Here is a 19,684-nt window from a genome sequence, read left to right on the forward strand (position 1 = left end):
TATGGTGATGATGGTGATAGTGATAGGGATGAGGATTATAAGTGGAATGAAGTTTACTAGAGACAAATGTTAAGTTAATATAGGAAAATTCACGGAGGACAGCAAGATACCAAAGTGGCTCACCTCAAAACTGTTGGGAAAATTGAATGGCAAAATTGCAGCTTTAAAAAATGCTTGCACTATCTCATCTGGTCTTTACAACAACCCAGTAAGGTAGGTAGTACACTTAGCATTTCATTCATTCACTCATTCATTCAATTTTTCAAGGAAGGGGGAGAAGGAATAGAAGAAAGCAATTTCATCTATGTACAAGGAGATCCTAGTGGTGAAGCTTCCCTTCTCAATGCAGATTTCTAACTGTTCTACATTTTATAATCTTAGAGTTGCTTAGGCATTTGGAGATTAAGTAATTTGCCCAAGATTATGCAATCAGGATGTGCCAAAAGCAGGATCTGAATTCTAGTCATCTAAATGAAGAAGCCAACCCCTCTATCCATTACCCTATGCTGACTCCCAATTAGCCTTATCCCTATTCAGGGCTTCTTCTTTTTTTTTTTTTAAGCAATCGGGGTTAAGTAACTTGCTCAAGGTTACAGGGCCAGTTATTTCTGGGTGTGGTGCTAAGTATTTGAGCCCGGATTTGATCCCCAGGTCATCCCTGATCCCCCCCCCCCATTCAGGGCTTCTTAAACTATGGGTTGCAAACCCGTATAGTTTAAGAGACTCTGGTAGATGAGGAAAGCTAAAGGTCAGATTAAGTGACTTGTCAAGAGGTTTTATAGCCAACAAGTCTCCTGACTCCAAATTCAGGGACAGGCAACATGTCATAAAGCAAAGATAACCTCCAAGCCTCAGTTTCCTTATCTGGTAAATGTGAATAACACTTGCAGGGCTGTTGTGAGGAAAGTGCTTGGCAAACCTTAAATCATTGACTTTATAAATGGGCTGTTAGCCTCATTATTATAATTCAGTGCTGTTCCTACTATATGACACTGCTCAGCAGGCCAAGAAAGAACATGGACAAAAAAAATACAATCTTCAGATACAAAATGACCAAAGTCAGAATATGTGGGCAACTCATAAATATAAAAGGCTTAGGTTAAGCAGACTAGAAGAGCCAAGAAAAATGTTGCTTCCTTTTTTAGATACAGAAGAAAAGCTAATAAAAGATGGCCCCATGAACCAAGACAATGCTTTCTAACTTCTGCTTGCAAACATCTTTTTGGCACACACAAACATTCAGAAATATTTAAATTGTGATTAGCAAATCAGAGCATTTTTTTTTCTTTTTGAAGGGGCAATTGGGGTTAAGTGATTTGTCCAAGGACACACAGCTAGTAAGTGTTAAGTGTCTTGAGGCTGCATTTGAACTCAGGTCTTCCTGACTCCAGGGCTGGTGCTCTATATCACCTAGCTACCCCACAGTATTTATTTTTTACAGATGACATATATAGGGGCAGCTAGGTGACATATTGAGTAGAGCACTGACCCTGGAGGCAGGAGGACCTGAGTTCAAATCCAGTATCAGACACTTAACACTTACTAGCTGTATGACTTTGGGCATGTCACTTAACCCCAATTGCCCTGCCTTCCCTCCTCCAAAAAGACAAAAAAAAAAAAAAGATGACATATATAACAAGTTGTTGGAAGATGGATTTGAACCTGATTCTGCTGACTGTGGTCTTTCCACTGTATCACATTGGTTACACTTATTTTGTTTGGCCTTGGAGAGAAGAAGTAGGAGTGCCAAGCAAAAGCTGCAAGGAGGAATATCAGGCTTAGCGTCAGGAAAAGCTTTCTGACAATTAGGACTACAGAGAAGGTGTAATGGGATGCCTTGGGAGACAGTGGGATCCTGCTTCTAAAGGTCCTCATGCCAACCCTATTTGATCACTTATTGGTGATGTTGTAAAGAACATTCTCATTCAAATATGGCTTGGACTAGATGTACCTTCTAAGTGAGATTCTAGGAATGCTCTGTGATAAGCTGAACCTTTCCAACTAAGCAGGACATGATTACAGCCCTCTCAAAGTACTTAAGATTATTGGCACAGGTTATTTCAAAACCATTAACTGATACTTTGGAGAATTCCTGGGGAACAGAAGTACTTTAAAGCATAGAAAAGAGCAAAAAATAACTCCTGTCTTTAAAAAAAAGAAATTTACTACTTAAAAATTATAGACCAATAAAACTTTAATACTTGGGAAGCTAATAGAACAAACGACGTGCATCCATTTACTATCCACTTGAAGATCAGAAGGCAATGAATAGCAGCTGTCATGACCTTGTGTCAAAAAGAAATTATCAGACCGGTTTAATTTCCCACAACACCTTGCTGCCTCTGCTTCCTCTCAAGCTTGTTATTGTTGTTGTTTAGTCATTTCAATTGTGTCCAACTCTTCATGACCCTATTTGGGTTGGGTTTGTTGTTTGCGAAGATACTGGACTTTTTCTTCTCTATCTCATTTTACAGATGAAGAAACTGGGGCAAGTGGGGGTAAGTGACTTGACCAGTGTCACACAGCTGGTGTCTGAGGCCAGTTTTGAACTCAGGACAATGAGTCTTCCTGACTCCAGGCCTGACACTGTGTCACCTAGCTGCCCTTCTCTCTAGCTACTCCCCTTTTAATCTGTGGCAACTTGGCTTCCACCAATACTAATGTAATGCAATTGAAATTACAAAGATCTCCAGACAAATGTGCCAAATCTCGTGACCATTTTTTCAGTCATCTTCCTGCTTGTCCACTTGGAAGAACTTGACCTAACTATCTCTCCCTCAAAGTTGGTAATGCAGTCACCACTTGAGATTCAGGCATATGGAAACCAAGTCCACTGCTTTGATAGTTCATAATGTTTGTGCTATTTTTGGCTTCCAGCCCAAGGAACTCACCAACTATTTATTGAATTAAATGCAAATTAATCTCCCTGCTTAGGGACAGTGTGAAAAGATTTGGGGAGTGCCACTCTACACTGTGGCATATTAGAGTAGAGAAGGTGAAGAATTCCTGAACTGAATGCATGGAGGAAGCCAGGACTTGATTTCACAAGAGCTGGAGGAAACCAAGAATCACTGCTGAGAGGGTGAGCAATGGGAGAATATGACAGAGAGGAGATGAAGAACTAGGAGAGATTCTGAACCATTGTGGTATACAAAAGGTGTAATGGTGAGTCTTCCCATGAATATAATAGAATGTCACTGTTTTGTAACAATGAATATGATGAAAACGAAGAAACATAAGAAGACTTCTGTGAACTGATATAAAATAAAATAGCAAAATTCGGGTGAATCATGCCATAGGGGAGAAAAATTAACTTTGTGAAGACATAGTTGCAACTCTACAGGGCAGGTTGAGGAAAACCTGCTACTGATCCAGGGAGAATGACCAACATCATAGCAATTCTCTTCCCTCCTGAGAGAAACAAATGTATACCCTTGTCATGGCTAATCAGGAGGTAGCTCACCTTCCCTGAGCATATATCCGGAATGTGACAGGAAACTTCAAACCTACCAACTATTCCTAAGTAGCAACACTCCCCAGACCCATTGAATATTTGGAGTTAAAATGAGTAAAAATCGCGGGGTGGCCAGGTAGCACAGTAAGAGCACCGGTTCCAGTGTGGGGACGACCTGGGGATCAAATCCTGGCGCAGATACTTAGCACCACACCCAGAAATAACTGGCTATGTAACCTTGAGCAAGTCACTTAACCCTGATTGCTTAAAAAAAAATGAGTAAAATCTCCTACTTAAGAATTTGGCCATAAATAACTAGAGAAAATTAGAATAATCCCTTGGTGGGGTGGTAGGGTAAACATAAAGTGTCCCGTTTTATTTTGGTTTGGTTATTATAGGGTACCCCTAAGCATGTTTGTTGGCTAAATTTACCAATTTAGAAATTGAAGAATAGAGCAAGGAAGTGACTTGCCCAGGGTCACACAGCTAGGAAGTATCTGAGGCAGGATTCAAACTGAGTTAAAATTATATGGTTATTAAAACAATAAATGTTTTAAATTAATAATAAATTTATTGCTAATAAAACAGCAAAGAAAAATAACTTTGGAAAGGACTGAAGATGAAACATGAAACAAATGAGACAATAATCATAAAGCACTTAGCACAGTGCCTGGCACGTAGCAAGGACTACATAAATGTTAGCTGCTATTGCTGTTATTATTATGTTTCTGTTCCTTTAACAGAGAGGTGATGGAGAAGAAGTGAAGAATGAAATACAATTTTTCAGACATGGCCAATATGTGGATTTGTTTTTGCTTGACTATGTTTATTTTTTAATTTGCTTTTTAAATTTTAATATTTTTTTCAACTCTTAAGCATTTTTTGTCCTTCCCACTTTTCCTCTCCTCTGCTGAATAAAAATGAAAGACAAAATCTTTGCAACAAACCTTCATTTGCCTATGCTTATTGATTATGTAAGGGTTTTTTTTTTTAAGTATGGGGATGAGAATTTGGGGCTAATTGTGGCCAAGTGGACAGAATGCAGGCCTGGAGTTAAGAAAATGAGTCTTCCTGAATTCAAATCTGGCCTCAGACACTTACTAGCTGTGTGATCCTGGGCAAGTCACTTAACCCTGTTTGCCTCTGTTTCCTCTTCTGTAAAATGAGCAGGAGAAGGAAATGGCAAACCACTTTGGAAAGTGGTTTTCTTATCTTTGCCAAGAAAACCCCAAACATGGTCATGAAGAGTTGGATATCACTGAAAACAACTGCACAACAACAAATGAAAATTGGAGGAAGAAGATTATGATAGTGCAGCAGAAAAGTAAAAAATGATGAAGCACTAAAAAATGTGCACAGAACAGAACACAGACCGAGGGAAACAGACAAGTGGGACAGCTTTGGAACTAGTTGTTCGATGTTTTGAAACCTATTTATTACCAGGCATTAGATAGTGCTGAGGATACAGAGAAAGTTATGACATGTGTACTGCTTACTGATGTGGGTTTGAATCCTAACCGCCATTTGACCTTAGAAATAATTTAATCAGGGGTGGCCAGGTAGCACAGCGAGTAAGAGCACGGGCTCCAGTGTTGGGCTCAGACACTTAGCACCCACCCAGAAACACTTGGCTGTGTAACCTTGAGCAAGTTATTTAACCCCAATTGCTTAGGAGTGGCCAGGTGGCTCAGCCAGTAAGAGCACTGGCTCCAGTGTTGGGAAGACCTGGATCAAATCCGGGCTCAGATACTCAGCACCACACCCAGAAATAACTGGCCATGTAACCTTGAGCAAGTTACTTAACCCTGATTGCTTAAAAAAAAAAAAAAAGAAATAATTTAATCCAATCCCTTCTTTTTTACAGATGAGGTAACTGAGGTCAACAGCAATTAAGTGATTTGCCTAAGGTTATAGAGGTAGTAGTTTACAAGTAGTAGACGTCTCTGAATCCAAATCCAGCACCCTTCCCACCATATCACAATGCTGGCAGCTCATCAGAGAAGCAACAAATGGACTTTCATTTCAGAGGAGAAGCAGCAACATTCCCTCAGATAAAATTTATCTTTCAGGATATTTCAAGTTTTGTGAATTATATCAACAGCTATACTCAGCCAGTACAGCAAGTGTGCCTCTGGTAATCTATCTTTTCCTCTCCATGAATTCTTCAATCAATGAAGATGTACACCTTCCAGTGTCTTCTCTTTCTCCTCCCTCTAGTCCACCTTAAATCGAGTCTATACCCACGTAGGTCTCTCTTCCTGACGATTCTGCCCCTCATAGAGGCACACAGTATCACACTAACATTTTCTCCCCTGATAGAAGTCTCTTTCTACATTCATAATAGCACATAAAATATTCCAGGTTTGTTTGGGTATAACCTGGGTTATATTTGATAGGAACTTTTGAAGTCACTGTTTCCTTTGCTCATTCCCTCGTTTGGATAGGCTTTCTCCATGCGAAAGGGTTTTTTTTGGATAAAGCCTCACATCTAAGAACTGTGGCAGAGGAACTCTGGTCATGGGAGTGACCACTAAGGTTGCTGCTGGACTGTCATAGAACTATACTGCCCTGCCTCCCTTGCCATCATCTACACCCCTCAAGGGTTCTCTTAGGTGACTAGGCATATAATATCTCTGCTTCTCTCCACTTCTCTTCATGTGTCCACTACAGAAGTAAAGACAACCAACATAGGTGGTAGGTCAGAGATCCAAACAGAGGTTTCTGGGATTAAGAGTGAGGTATGTGGAGTCCAGGGGGTAAAAGTAAGAACAACGTAAAGTTCAGAAACTGGGTCATAAAACTGTAAGATCACAGGACTTAGAGCTGGAAGTGAATGGAAAGAAGTGTCTCTGAAGTCAGAGCTCCTGTATCCTTGCCACGAAAACCCCAAACAGGGTCATGAAGAGTTGGACATCACTGAAAACAACTGCACAACAAGAACTGAGAATTGGAGGAAATCCTGCCTGTTAACTACTTGTTTCACCTTCAAGAGGCCACCCAACTGCTTTGGGGCCTCAATATCACTATCTATAAAATGAGAGGGTTATATTAAATAGATTTGAAAGCCCATCCTAGTTTTAAATTCATGGCTTTGTGATCCTATGACTTTAGAGATTTCCTAGTTCAACCCCTGTGCATTTTACAGATAAAGGAAATTAGTCATATCCAGGTTTGAGCAGAAAATAAATCAGGGTACCGCTAGGTGGAGCACGAGGACAAGAATCGATCTTTGTGATACTAGTGAGCAACAGGGAGTAATTTTAAGATAATTGCTCTGTCCAAGTTTAAGAAGAGGACCTCTCAAATCCCATCGATTCAATTCTGAGACTTACTTAATACTGAGTCATTAAACTTCTGAATCAGAGTTCCTAATATTCCCCTGTCTAGGACCAGAATTGGTCCCAGATTTATGGGATAGGACTGAATAAATTCAAATAAATAAGTTAGAAGTCTGAGGCAAGTGAAAGGCTCAGAGGAAACTTGGTATATCGGTCTAGTCCACAGGGATCAAACGTGACCAGCAACTGTCCTGAGTGCAACCCACACCAGATAAAATATAATTAGGAAATATTTATCAAAATAAATAAAAATACAACAGAACATAGATAATAGTAATATGTAGTTTTTCTAAGTCAATATCTGGCACACAGAAATTTATATATGGTTTAGTGCCCTGCACATATGGGGCACAGCGCATAGAGTTTCATGCCTAGTCAAAAAGATTCATCTCCCTGAGTTCAAACCTGACCATGGATACTTACTAACTGTGTGACCCTGGGCATGTCATTTGACTCTTTTTGCCTCAATTCCTCATTTTTAAAATGATATAGAGAAGGAAAAGGCAAACCACTCCAAAATATTTGCCAAGAAAACCCCAAAATGGGATTTTCCCAACACCACTGAAAAACAACTGAACAACAACTTTTGATTTTAGTTTGACACCACTGACCTAGTCCAAACTCCATGACTTTTATAGATGAGGAAACTGAGGCACAGATATAGAAAATGATTTGCTTTTTTTTTTGGCAGGGGGAAGGTAAGGCAATTGAGGTTGTGACTTGCCCAAGGTCACACAGCTAGGTTTGTGTGTGTGTGTGTGTTAAGTGTCTGAGGCCGGATGTGAATTCAGGTCCTTCTGATTCCAGGGCCGGTGCTCTATTCACTGCGCCACCAACCATCCCCAAATGATTTCCTTTTAATCATATCAACATATTATGATCTATTTGCCTGACCAGAAAATCCTGCAGAATGACCAGCTCTCCAAAGTATATGCATTCCTCCATGTCTTGACTTGTGGAAGACAGAGGTAGGCAGGAGGCAAAGAAGCCATTGAAATTAGAATTCTTTCAACACCATTCTTCTATATTATGCCATACCATTGCTCATGGGGAGTGGAGAGGAAGTGGGTAGGCAGTTGCCTTTCAAGGCTGCCCTGGGTTTACCCGCCAACAGGAAATAGATGGAAGAGTAGAATGTCATCACCCCCCGGGCATTCAGGATAGTTGAGGTATAGTTGGATCTCTCTTTTTTTTTTTGCTAATTTTTTTTTAATAAATAGTATTTCGTTTTTTTCCAGTTACATATAAAGATAATTTTCAACATTCATTTTTTATAAGATTTTGAGTTCCAAATTTTTCTCCCTCCCTTCTCTCCTCCCCAAGATGGCAAGCAATCGGATAAAGGTTATACATATGGCACCTCTTTTAAGAAGCCTGGCAGGTACCAAGTGGTACAGTGAAAACAATCCCATAGGATGATAGGATCACAGATCTAGAGCTGGACAGGACCTCAGAGGCCATCTAACCCAAACCCTCATTTTGGGGATGCGGATGCTGATGTCCAGGGACCTGCAGTGATTTGCCCAGGGCAACACCAATAGTAAGATTCAGAAGGATCTAGGTTCGAATCCTACTTGTGTGACCATAGGCAAAGTGACTTAAACTTTCTGGACTTCAGTCTCCTAATCTGTAAAATGGGCAGTGGGGGTTGGACTCGCATCAACTATATAGTCAGCTCTATGGTTGCTTCAGGCTCTAAAGACGTGATTCTCTGTTGTTGTTTAGTTGTTTCAATTATATCCAACTCTTCATGACCCTATTTGGGATCCTCTACTAGCCCAAAATAAGATGCTCAATATCTGGACGGCTAGGTGGCACAGTGAATAGACCACCAGCCCTGGAGTCAGGAGGCCCTGAGTTCAAATCTGGCCTCAGACACTTAACACCTACTAGCCATGTGACCTTCAGCAAGTCACTTAACCCAATTGCCCTGCCTTTCCCCCTCTAAAAAGCCAAAAAAAAATTGTTCAATATCTCTGAGCCCTAGAATCAGCAGGAAGTCAACAACCTAACCTGCAGGAAATGGAATAGAGAAAAAGATAGAAATACCAATCGCCCAGACTCTGGTCAGCCTTCCTTTACACTTGTACTTATTTGTCTCCTCTTCTGCCCTGTGTAATGTTCCCCTATTAAACTGCTGCCTGACACTAAGTCTGTGGAGTGAAAATAGTCTCTGCTTTAATTGCCTCAGGTTACAAAGAGGACAACATGTCCTTTGGGAGGTTTGCTCTGGGCGTTGCCCCTCCCATATGTTCCCTGGACCAAGTTTTTTTCCTTGATAGCAGTTCATAAATTCCCGTTAGAGCAGGATAATAAGGTAAGTAATTTAGTCCTCAGACCTTTCTTCTTTCTCCAAACCCTCTCCATAAGAAAGTCTCCACTCCCATAGCTTCAACTCTCACCTATATCTCTAATCCTAACCCTTCTTCCAAGCTCTCAGTCCACATTTCCAGCTCCTTGCTAGATGTTTCCAGTTACATAATAACAATAAGATAGGGCTAGGGACTTAAATGTATGATTTCATTGGAATAAGGAACCCCCAGATAAAGAACCTTCCACTAACAATGCATGTTGGCTTTCTCTGCAGCTGAGAGTCTTAGAAAATCACCTGGTACACTGAAAGTTTAAATGGCTTGCCCAGCATAATAATATAGCCAATAATATGTCAGAGATAGGACTTGAACCCCTATCTTCCTTGCTTAGGGCCTTACTCTTTACCCATTATGCCACAGTGCCTCTCAGATGAGCTAAAAACACCTCAAACTTAACATATACCAAACCAACTTCAACATTTTCTCCTGCTCTTTGATTAAAAGAGCCCATATTTATTCAGTAAGGTTTATAATTAATTTACCCCACAACCACTGTGAGAGGGTGGTGATCTGCACAAAACTATATTCATTTTGTAGCTAAGGAAAACAGATTCTGAGATGTTAACTGACTCAATCTACACCACACAGCTAGTAAATGTCTAAGGTCGGATTTAAATCCAAATCTCCTAGCTCTATGCAACCCTTGGCTTGATGGGCCAGTTATATAGGAATTTCTCTTCGTTAGTTGATTGATTATGAAATATACCTTGCCTTTATAAGGAGTCAATGGAGTTGGTGGGAGTTGTGGAGAAGAAAGATATAACTTCTCCTGGCTTCTAGCTTTCAGAGAGAAAATCCATAATTCCAATCTCCCTTCAGGTCACTAAAAGAAAAAAAAAGACTCCGGGAAGGAGTTGGGGTGAGAGGAGCCGGCTACCCCTCTACCCAGCTTGTTACCTCTAAGAGACTTCAAGGAATTTCCTTGACATTTTCTCTCTCTCTCTCTCTCTCTCTCTCTCTCTCTCTCTCTCTCTCTCTCTCTCTCTCTCTCTCTCTCTCTCTCTCTCTCTTTCTTTCTCTCTCTCTCTCTTGCTCGATTGAGCTGAGATGTTGCACTCCCAATGGGAGAACTTCTTCAACTTTCATTGTCTGGGAAATATTCTGATAAGTATACTTTCTCTGATTTCTATTTTGCTATTGGTTTGGATAAATGTGTTTCTTTGCTATTTGCTATGCATGTTCATTGGGTTATTTTGGCATTAAAGAATTTACTTTATGTCTTCAACTGGCATTTGGTGGGAAGGAAATCAGGTCTTGGATATATAGCTTGGGACACTCTTTTTCCCATGAAGAAATAACAATCAGGGTCGTATCCACGTACTGGTCTGTGGCCGCAAGCCTGTCCCTGAGATGTGGTTTGAAATTCTGCCAGGACTGGCCATTATGGGCATCTGTCTGACGATCCTGGGAATTAGCACCGCTCTCATCCAAAAGTACAGCAATGGGGTCAAGGAAAAGAGAATGCCCGTAATCGATTCCAGTAGAATCTATTGGAGAGGGACAGGAGGATCTCTGGATTCCATCGTTATTATGAGGCTAAGGGATTGGAGAACATACCCAATGACATGTAAGTGGCCACATGTGCCCATCTTTGTGATTGCAGAACATGTATACAAGATGTTGCCTGACGCACATTAAAGACAAAGCAACTAAAAAAAAATAACAATCAGGAGGTGAGTTTGAACATGAGAAATACATTCCCTAAACTAATAATATTTAAGGGAGAAGATAGATATAATTCTAGCCTGGTATCTCTTCTCTCTGAGGAGAGCAGAGGGGCCAGCCACTGGTCTTAACCTTCTGCTTCCCCTCCTGACAGGAATCAAAGTCTCCCTTGAAAAGGGGTGGAGAAAGGAGACTCTAGAAATTTCTATTCTTTTTATTTTTTGCTTTAAATAGTATTTTATTTTTCCCCACAATTACTTATCAAGAAAATTTTTAGGATTCATTTTTACAGGAGTTTGAGTTTCAAATTTTTCTCCCTCCCTTCCTCTCTTCTGAAAACAGTAGACAATTTGATACAGCTTCACATATGCTATCAAGTAAAACATATTTCCATACTCATCACGATTGTGCAAGAAGAAATGGATCAAAAGTTAAAAAGCCATGAGTAAGAATAAAGTGAGTGAAAAAAATATGCTTCAATCTGCATTCAGAGTCCATCAATTCTTTTCTCATCTTTTTCATCATCTTTTTCCTTTTGGAGGGCAGTTGGGGATAACTGACTTGCCCAAAGTCAGAGGTTTTGTAAGTGTGTTAAGCGTCTGAGGCCAGATTTAAACTCAGATCCTCCTGACTCCAGGGCCAGTGCTCTATGCACTGCACCACCTAGCCACCCCTCCATCAGTTCTTTATTTGGATATGGATAACATTTTCTTTTATGAGTCCTTTATACTTGTATTGGATCATCATGTTGCTGAGAAAAGCTGATTCATTCATAGTTGATCATCACATGATGTTGCTGTTATTGTGTACAGTGTTTTCCTGGTTCTGCTCACTTCAGTTTGCATCAGTTTGTGCAAGTCTTTCCAGGTTTTCCTGAAATGTGCCTGTTCACCATTTGTTATTGCACAATATTTCATTCCATTCATATACCACAGCTTGTTCAGTCATTCCTCAACTGATAGGCATCTCCTTAATTTCCAATATTTTGTCAACATGAATAGGGCTGCTATAAATATTTTTGTATATGTAGGTCCTTTTCACTTTTTTATGAATTCTTTGCTGTACAGACCTAGTAGTGGCATTGCAGGGTCAAAGGGTATGGACAGTTTTATAGCACTTTGGGCATAGTTCCAAATTTTTCTCAAGAATGGCTGGATCAGTTCACAACTCCACAAACAATACATTAGTGTCCCTATTTTCCTACATCCCCACCAATATTCGTCATTTTCCTTTTCTGTCATATTAGCCAATCTGATAGGTTGTTTTAATTTACATTTCTCTAATTGATAGTGATTTAGAGCATTTTTTTCATATGATTACAAATAACTTTTATTTCTTCATCTGAAAACTATCTGTTCATACCCTTTGACCATTTACCAACTGGGAGATGATTTATATGCTTATAAATTCAATTCAGTTCTCTATATATTTGAGAAATGAAGCCTTTATTGGAAACATTTGCTGGAAAAATGTTTTCCCAGTTTCCTGCTTCCTTTCTAATTTTGGCTGAATTGCTTTTATTTGTGCAAAAACTTGTAAATTTAATGTTGTCAAAATTATCCACTTTATGTCCTGAAATGCTCTCTAGCTCTTCTTTAGTCATAAATTCTTCTCTTAGTCACTGATCTGACAGGTAAAATACTTCATGCTCCCCAATTTGCTTATAATATCACCCTTTATGTCTAAATCAGGTACCCCTTTGACCTTTTCTCAGCATACAGTATACAGCATATAGTATACTCTATATACAGTATAGATGTTAGTCTATACTTAGTTTCTGTCAACATGCTCTCCAGTTTTCCAGCAATTTTCGTCAAACAGTGATTTCTTTCCATAAAATTTTGGACATTTGGGTTTGTCAAACACTAGATTATTATGGTCATTTATAACTGTGTATGGTGTGACTAATCTATGCCATTGATCTACCACTCTATTTCTTAGCTAGTGATGATTATCACTCTGTAATACAGTTTGAGATATGTTACTTAAAGTCACCTTTCTTCACAATTTTTTTTATTGATTCCCTTGATAGTTTTTACCTTTTGTTCTTCCAGATGAATTTTGTTATTATTTTTCTAGCCCTATAAAATAATTTTACATGAGTTAGGTAATTAATTTAGGTAGAATTATAATTTTTATTATATTGGCTCAATCTATCTATGTGCAATTAATATTGCTCTAATTGTTTAGATCTGATTTTATTTGTGTTCCTTCTTTGAGGCAATTCCAGTGAGAGTAAAGTTAAAGTATTGTATTATCCACCCCCATCATCTTCTCCTTTATTGTAAAAGCTGTTCCTTCCATGCCACTTTTATATGAGATGTTTTCCCATTCTTCCTTTCCCTTGTCCCTTCTCCTAGTGCATGCCTCTTTTTTTGCCCCTTTAATTTTATTTTTTTATATCATCCCATCATAGTCAACTCATGCCCATGCCCTCTGTCTATGTATACTCCTTCTAACTGACCTTAAAAGTTACAATTATCATCTTCCCATATCAAAATGTAAACATTTTAACCTTTTGATTCCCTAATGATTTTTCCTTCATGTTTCCCTTTTTATGCTTCTCTTGGGTCTTGTTTTTGAAAGTCAAATTTTCTATTCTGCTCTGGTCTTCATCAGGAATACTTAAAAGTCTTATATTTTATTGAATATTCATTTTTCTGCTGGAGCATTATGCTCAACTTTTCTGGATAGGTTATTCTTGGTTGTAATCTCAGCCCCTTTGCCTCACAGAATTCTCCAGTCCTTTAATGTGAAAGCAGCTAAATCTTGTGAGTACTTACTGTGGCTCCACATTTAAATGATTTCTGACTGCTTGCAATTCTCTCCTTGCCCTGAGAGCTCTGAAATTTGGCTATAATATTCCTGGGAGTTTTCATTTTGGGATCTCTATTTAAGGAAGTGATCCATGGAATCTTTCAATTTCTATTTTACTCTCTGGTTCTAGGATATCAGGGCAATTTTTCTTGATATTTTCTTGAAATATGACATCTGTATTTTTTGTTAATCATGGCTTTCAGGTTGTCAAATAATTCTTATATTATCTTTCCTCAATCTATTTTCCAGGTCAGTTGCTTTTCTAATAAAATATTTCATATTTTCTTCTATTTTTTCATTCTTTTGACTTTATTTTGTTGTTTCTTGGTATTTCACTTGCCCACTTTTAATTTTTGAGGAATTATTTTCTTCAGTGAGCTTTTATATTTCTTTTTCTATTTTGTCAATTCTGTTTTTTAAAGTGTTCTTCTCTTCAGTGAGTTTTTGTGCCTCCTTTACCAAGCTATTGACTTTCTTTTCATAATTTTCTTGCATCACTCTAGTTTATTTTCCCAATTTTTCCTCTACCTGTCTTATTTAAATTTTAAAACACTTTTTTTTTATATTTCCCCAGGAATTCTTGTTAGATTTGTATCCAATTCACATTTTTCTTAGAGGCTTTAACATCATTGTCTTTTTCTTGGTTTGTGTCTTGATCTTCCCAGTCACTGTTGTACTGTGTTATGGTGAGGTTCTTCTTTTTTGTTGTTGTTGTTGTTGTTTCTTGCTCATTTTTCCAGTCTATTTCTTTACTTTTAACTTTATGTTAAAGGTGGGCTCTGCTCCCAGGGTAGAGGGAGCATTGTCCTAAGGTCCAGGCCTTTCTTGTGTTGTTTTCAAAGAGGGAGAGGGGAGGGGAAAGGAGGGAAGGAGAGGAGAAAAGAGGGGAGGGGAGGGGAGGAGAGAAAGAAGCAGGAGAAGAAGCAGTTGGTGTTCAGTAGAGTGTTAGATCTAGAGTCAGGAAAACCTGAGTTCAAATCCAGCCTAAGGCACTTACTAGCTGTTTAACATTGGCAAGTCACTTAATCTCTGTCTGCCTCAGTTTCCTTAACTGTAAAATGAAGATAATAATAGCACCCACCTCTCAGGGTTGTTGTGAAAATCAGTGAGATAATATTTATTTATTTTTAAAGCACTAAGAACAGTGCCTAGCACATAGTAGGAACAATACAAATGTGTTTCCTTGCCCCCCCCCAATAAAATAGGGGAAAGATCACTGGATTTGTAGTCCATTCTAGCTGAGGATCTTTTATTAATAACCATTTAACCTTGGGAAAATCAATTAGCTTCTCTGAAATTCAGTTTCCTCACCTACAAAATGGGGATGATAATATTTGCATTACCTTCCTCAGGGTTGTGAAAAACAAACAAGATAATGCATGTAAAACAATATCTAAATATGAACTTTTCTCAGACCCAGTTGCTTTGTTATTTTGTTTAAATGTTTTTATTTGATTACAAGGGAAGATTCACTTGGTAGGTGCACAGGGTTTGAAGGAGGAGGATATCCATAAATTACTGTGATGTAAAACCACAAGGTTTGGATAAAACTGCCTTTTTTAAAAAGGAATGCCCAGATGAATGAATGAACATATATAAACTATGATTATTTTTTCCAGGGGATCATCACCGTGAGTGAGTAGACTTGAATTTGAAGCGGCTTTGTTGGTTTTATTATTGATGTCATTTACTATGCTAGTTGTTTTCCTAATGTTGAACTATTTTTGCATTCTCGACATGAAATAAACATTTTACAAAGAACATTTTTAATATGTTGCTTTTATTAAATTATTTAAAATTTCATAAACATCATTAATGATTTTGACCAATAATTCTTTTTCTCTGACTTATCATTCCCTTATTTGGATATCAGAACCATGTTAGTTGATATCCAGACCCCTTCATCATCCTGAAGGTCCTTCTCTAGATTCCTTTGGTCTAACCTATGGTTAGGTTCCTCCTAACATGTGGCTTCTAGAATTGATTATAATATCCCAGATTATAGCTAAGATTTATACAGCTTTAAGGTTTTCAAAGTACTTTTATGTATATTATGTTATTTGACTCTCACAACAAACCTGTGAGGTAAATGCTATTATTATCCTCATTTTACAGAGGGGAAAACTGAGGTTGAGAGAGGCTAAGTGACTTGCCCAGGGTCATATAACTAGTGTCAGAGAAGGATTTGAAGTCCAAGTCCAGTGCTATATCCTTCTCACCATGTGTCTGACTAGGACTTCATTATTCAGTCTTTTCAGACTCTTTGTGACTCCATTTGGGGATTTCTTGGTAGAGATCCTGGAGTGGTTTGCCATTTCCTTTTCCAGCTTCTTTTACAGATGAGGAAACTGAGGCAAACAGTCACTTAACTTGCCCAGAATCACACAGTTAGTTTAAGTGTCTGAGACCAGATTTGAACTCAGGAAGACAGCACTCTATCCACTTAACTGCCCCTGCCTAGGACAGAATATAATAATTTCTGCCTCAACTCATCTCTGTTTCTATATCTGTCCTCTCACCTTTCCCTCAATACTCCAAAAAAACTAATTTCTTTTTTCTCATGTCTTTAAAAAAATCTTTTCATGACTCCCTTGCACTTCCTCTCACAAGGCATTCCATCTCCCTATCCTGTGGATTTGCACTGGCTGCCCACTGTGTCTACAAAGCTCTACATCTTTCTATCCACCTCCTGGCTTCCCTACATTCCTTCAAATCTCTATGAAAATCCCACCTTCTACAAGAAGCCTTTCCAAATATCCTGCTTAATGCTAGCACTTTCCCTCTGAGATCATTCCGACTTCTCCTGTATAGATCTTATTTGTACATAATGGTTTTCATGTTTTCTCCCCCTTAGACTGTGAGCTCCTTCAGGGCAGGGACTATCTTTGTGTTCCCTAGTATCTGACACATTGCTCAGCAGAGTGACTGGAACATAATTCTTACTTAACTTTTGTGTTGACTTAGCACTGCTAACTCACTGATATCTTTAGAACATCCTGAGAAGAGGTCATCCAGTCTATGCTTGCACAACTCCCTAGTTGGAGAATAATTAGTTGAGTGATTTGGATTTAAGCCCAAAAATTGTGTTGAGGAAGGAATGGGAGAAGAAATCAGAAAGGTAAGTTGGGGCTAGATTTAGGGGAGGGGTGTGAAGGCAGGGCAGGCCTTGAAAATCAGGCTAAAGAGTTTGGGTTTTATTTCATAATTGGGAAAGCCATTGGAGGTTTTTGAGTACAGGAGTAATATAAGGGAAGTGATAAAGAGAGCATGACTGTACAAAGGTGAAGGCCTTATAGAGAACATTTCCATCCTTTAGGGATGATTCAAGATGGTCCTGCCTGATTGAATCAGAAGCAGTCACAAGCCTCCAGATGCCTGGGCATAGTCCTCCGAGCCTCCAGGAAGGGTGTGAGGGCAGCAGAGAGGAAGAAGTTTGGGCAAATATTATGGGCTATCAAGCTTCACATTATTGATTTATTTGTGTTGCAAAACTGGTTATGGTAAAAGGATATATCTCCTTGCCAGCTTCCATTCAGATCTTTTTCTATGTCTTTTTAAACTTCCAGTCATTCTATTTCTTCACACTCAGAAAAAGCCCCCATCTTTAGTCATTGGTCATGTCCCAGGTGAAAATGTACGATAATAGCTTGCTTTTACAACTATGTTAGAGTAGAAAGTGCTGAATGCAGAATCAAAGGGCCTCTTATTTATAGCCTGTGTGACCTTAGACAAGACACTTCCCCAAGTTTCTTCATCCTTAAAATTCAGGACAAGATGACCTCTAGGGTCTCTAAATCCTATGAATATATGTGTGTTTTTATGGTTACAACACACTTTGCATTATCTAATTGGAAAATGCAGGCTCACATTTATTAAACCACTTTATAGGCATTTTCCTTACAACCATGTATAAGCAGATAGGACATAAAACCAGGGGTGGGGAACCTGCAGTCTCTAGGCCATATGTGGCCCTTTGAATCCAAACTTCACAGAACAAATCCCCTTAATAAAAGGATTTGTTCTGTAAAACTTGGAGTCAGTCAAAAGGCTGCACCCAAGGAACTAGGAGGCCACGGGTCCCCCACCCCTCACCTAAAATCATAGCTCAAAAGCCTTCACCAATGTGTTTACTTTTAATAGTCAGACAATTCATTGCAAGCAAAGTTATTAAATGAATTGACACAATAGGAAAAGTAGTAATAAAAGCATTTCACCCCAGTTAGGCATCACAGCAGATAGAGCACTGGAGTCAGGAAGACCTAAATTCGAATCCACCCAAAGGTACTAGCTGTGTGACCCTGAACATGTCACACTTCAGTTTCTTCAGCTGTAAAGTGGGGATAATAGCACCTGCCTCACAGAGCTGTTGTGAGGATTAAATGAGAAGACATTTGTAAAATGTTCAGAATACTGCCTGGTAATAAATACTTGTTCCTTTCTTCCTCATAAAGCTAGGTCTCACCCTCCCACAGAGAGCATAAACATCACTAAGAAGAGTGGACAGAACAAACAGGGAAGGGCATCCATGTAAGGAACATGGATGCTAGGGCCTTTGTGCAGAGACCCACATAAGGAATGAATGTACCCTGGATACAGGGGTAGAAGGTTAACTCAATGGTGATGCAGTGGCCAAAGCACACCTGGGAAAGCTCAGCTCAGCTGCTGCTTCCCTCCCTCTTACCACTATTAACTTGTATTTATTTTGCATATGGTTATATGCATTTGTAAATGTCATTTCTCTCAAAATAATTTAAGCTATTGAATATTATTATATAATATATAACATCATAATATATTATATGATATAATATAATAAATACAAATTATATTGTTTTAATATATAATGTAATGATTATATTATAATGTAACAAATAATATGATATTATATTATGTAAATAAATATAATGTAATAATAATATTGCCTTGAAGGTAAAGACAGTTTCATTTTTGTCTTTATATCCCGAGCACAGAGCTTGACATATAGGAGATGCTTAATAAATTCTTATTAATTGATTGAATGAATAAAGGAAGAAACAAGCATTAATTAAAGTCCCTACTATTAAAGCCAAGCTCTTCACAAAAATTATCTTATTCGATTCTCACAACCTGGAGAGATAGGTATTATTATTATTCTCATTTTACAGTTTAATCTTCTATAGAAAAGATTTGAAATCAAACAAACAAATAAAAACCCTAGGACCAAGACCAGGAATAAGCATTCCTTTTCTTATTCCTTCGGAGGAATGAAGCCTTTAATCTCCCAGGGGCCCAATTAAGAATGGAGGGCTCCCAGTCAGCTAATTCCTTGAAGATTAGTCTTTTCTTCAGACTCTTATTCCTAATCTGGGAGATTGAGTCATTCAGTAAGAGACCTCACTTTACTTAATGGTAAACATTCTATATAGCTCTCAAATTGTTCTCTGTAAGGGTTATAAACCAGGCAATGATTATTTGCTCAGTAACCACAGAACAGCTCTGGGATTCAGGGTTCCCTAATTTTCAAACCTTAAATCTCTACGGTTCTTCCTAAGAGTGAGTAAGGAAAAGGTGGGGAAATGAGTTAGACCCTGAAGGCGAGGCTATGGCCTCTAATATCAGCCTAACCTAATCCCTAGCCTTTTCATATGCTTATGCTTCCAGAAAAGGTTTGCCTTTATACTCATTTTGCAGCTGAGGAAACAAGTCTCAGAAAGGTAAAGTGAACTGGTTCACTTTCACCCAGTTAATAAGTAAGCAGACAGCTCCTCTTCTCTTTCCCCTCCCTTTCTTTCCCTCCTCTTTCTTCCCCCTTCTTCTCCCTTCCTCCATCTCCCCTTCTTTCTCTTCTTCCTTCCTCCCCTTCTTTCTCTTCCTTCCCCCCTTCCTCCATCTCTCCTTCTCTCCCTTCTTCCCCCTTCTCTCATTTCCCCCTTCCCTTCTTTCTCTTCTTTTCCTCTTTCCCCTTCTTTCCTCCCCCTTCTATCTCTCCCCTCTTCTCCCTCTTCCCCTCCTCCATCTCTCCCCCTCCTTCTTTCCCTTCTCTCTTCCATCTCTCCTTT

General features: G+C 38.9%; 1 pseudogene; it reads left to right on the forward strand.

The window, feature by feature from the left end:
• Positions 1-19,684, forward strand: part of LOC138162714 (poly(A)-specific ribonuclease PNLDC1-like) — a 74,103-nt pseudogene that overhangs the window by 51,641 nt on the left and 2,778 nt on the right.

Source organism: Petaurus breviceps, unplaced genomic scaffold (genome assembly GCF_028583685.1).
Source record: "Petaurus breviceps papuanus isolate PSGF00001 unplaced genomic scaffold, PetGlider_PUasm1.0 120, whole genome shotgun sequence".
In the NCBI taxonomy this organism is placed as follows: Eukaryota; Metazoa; Chordata; class Mammalia; order Diprotodontia; family Petauridae; genus Petaurus; species Petaurus breviceps.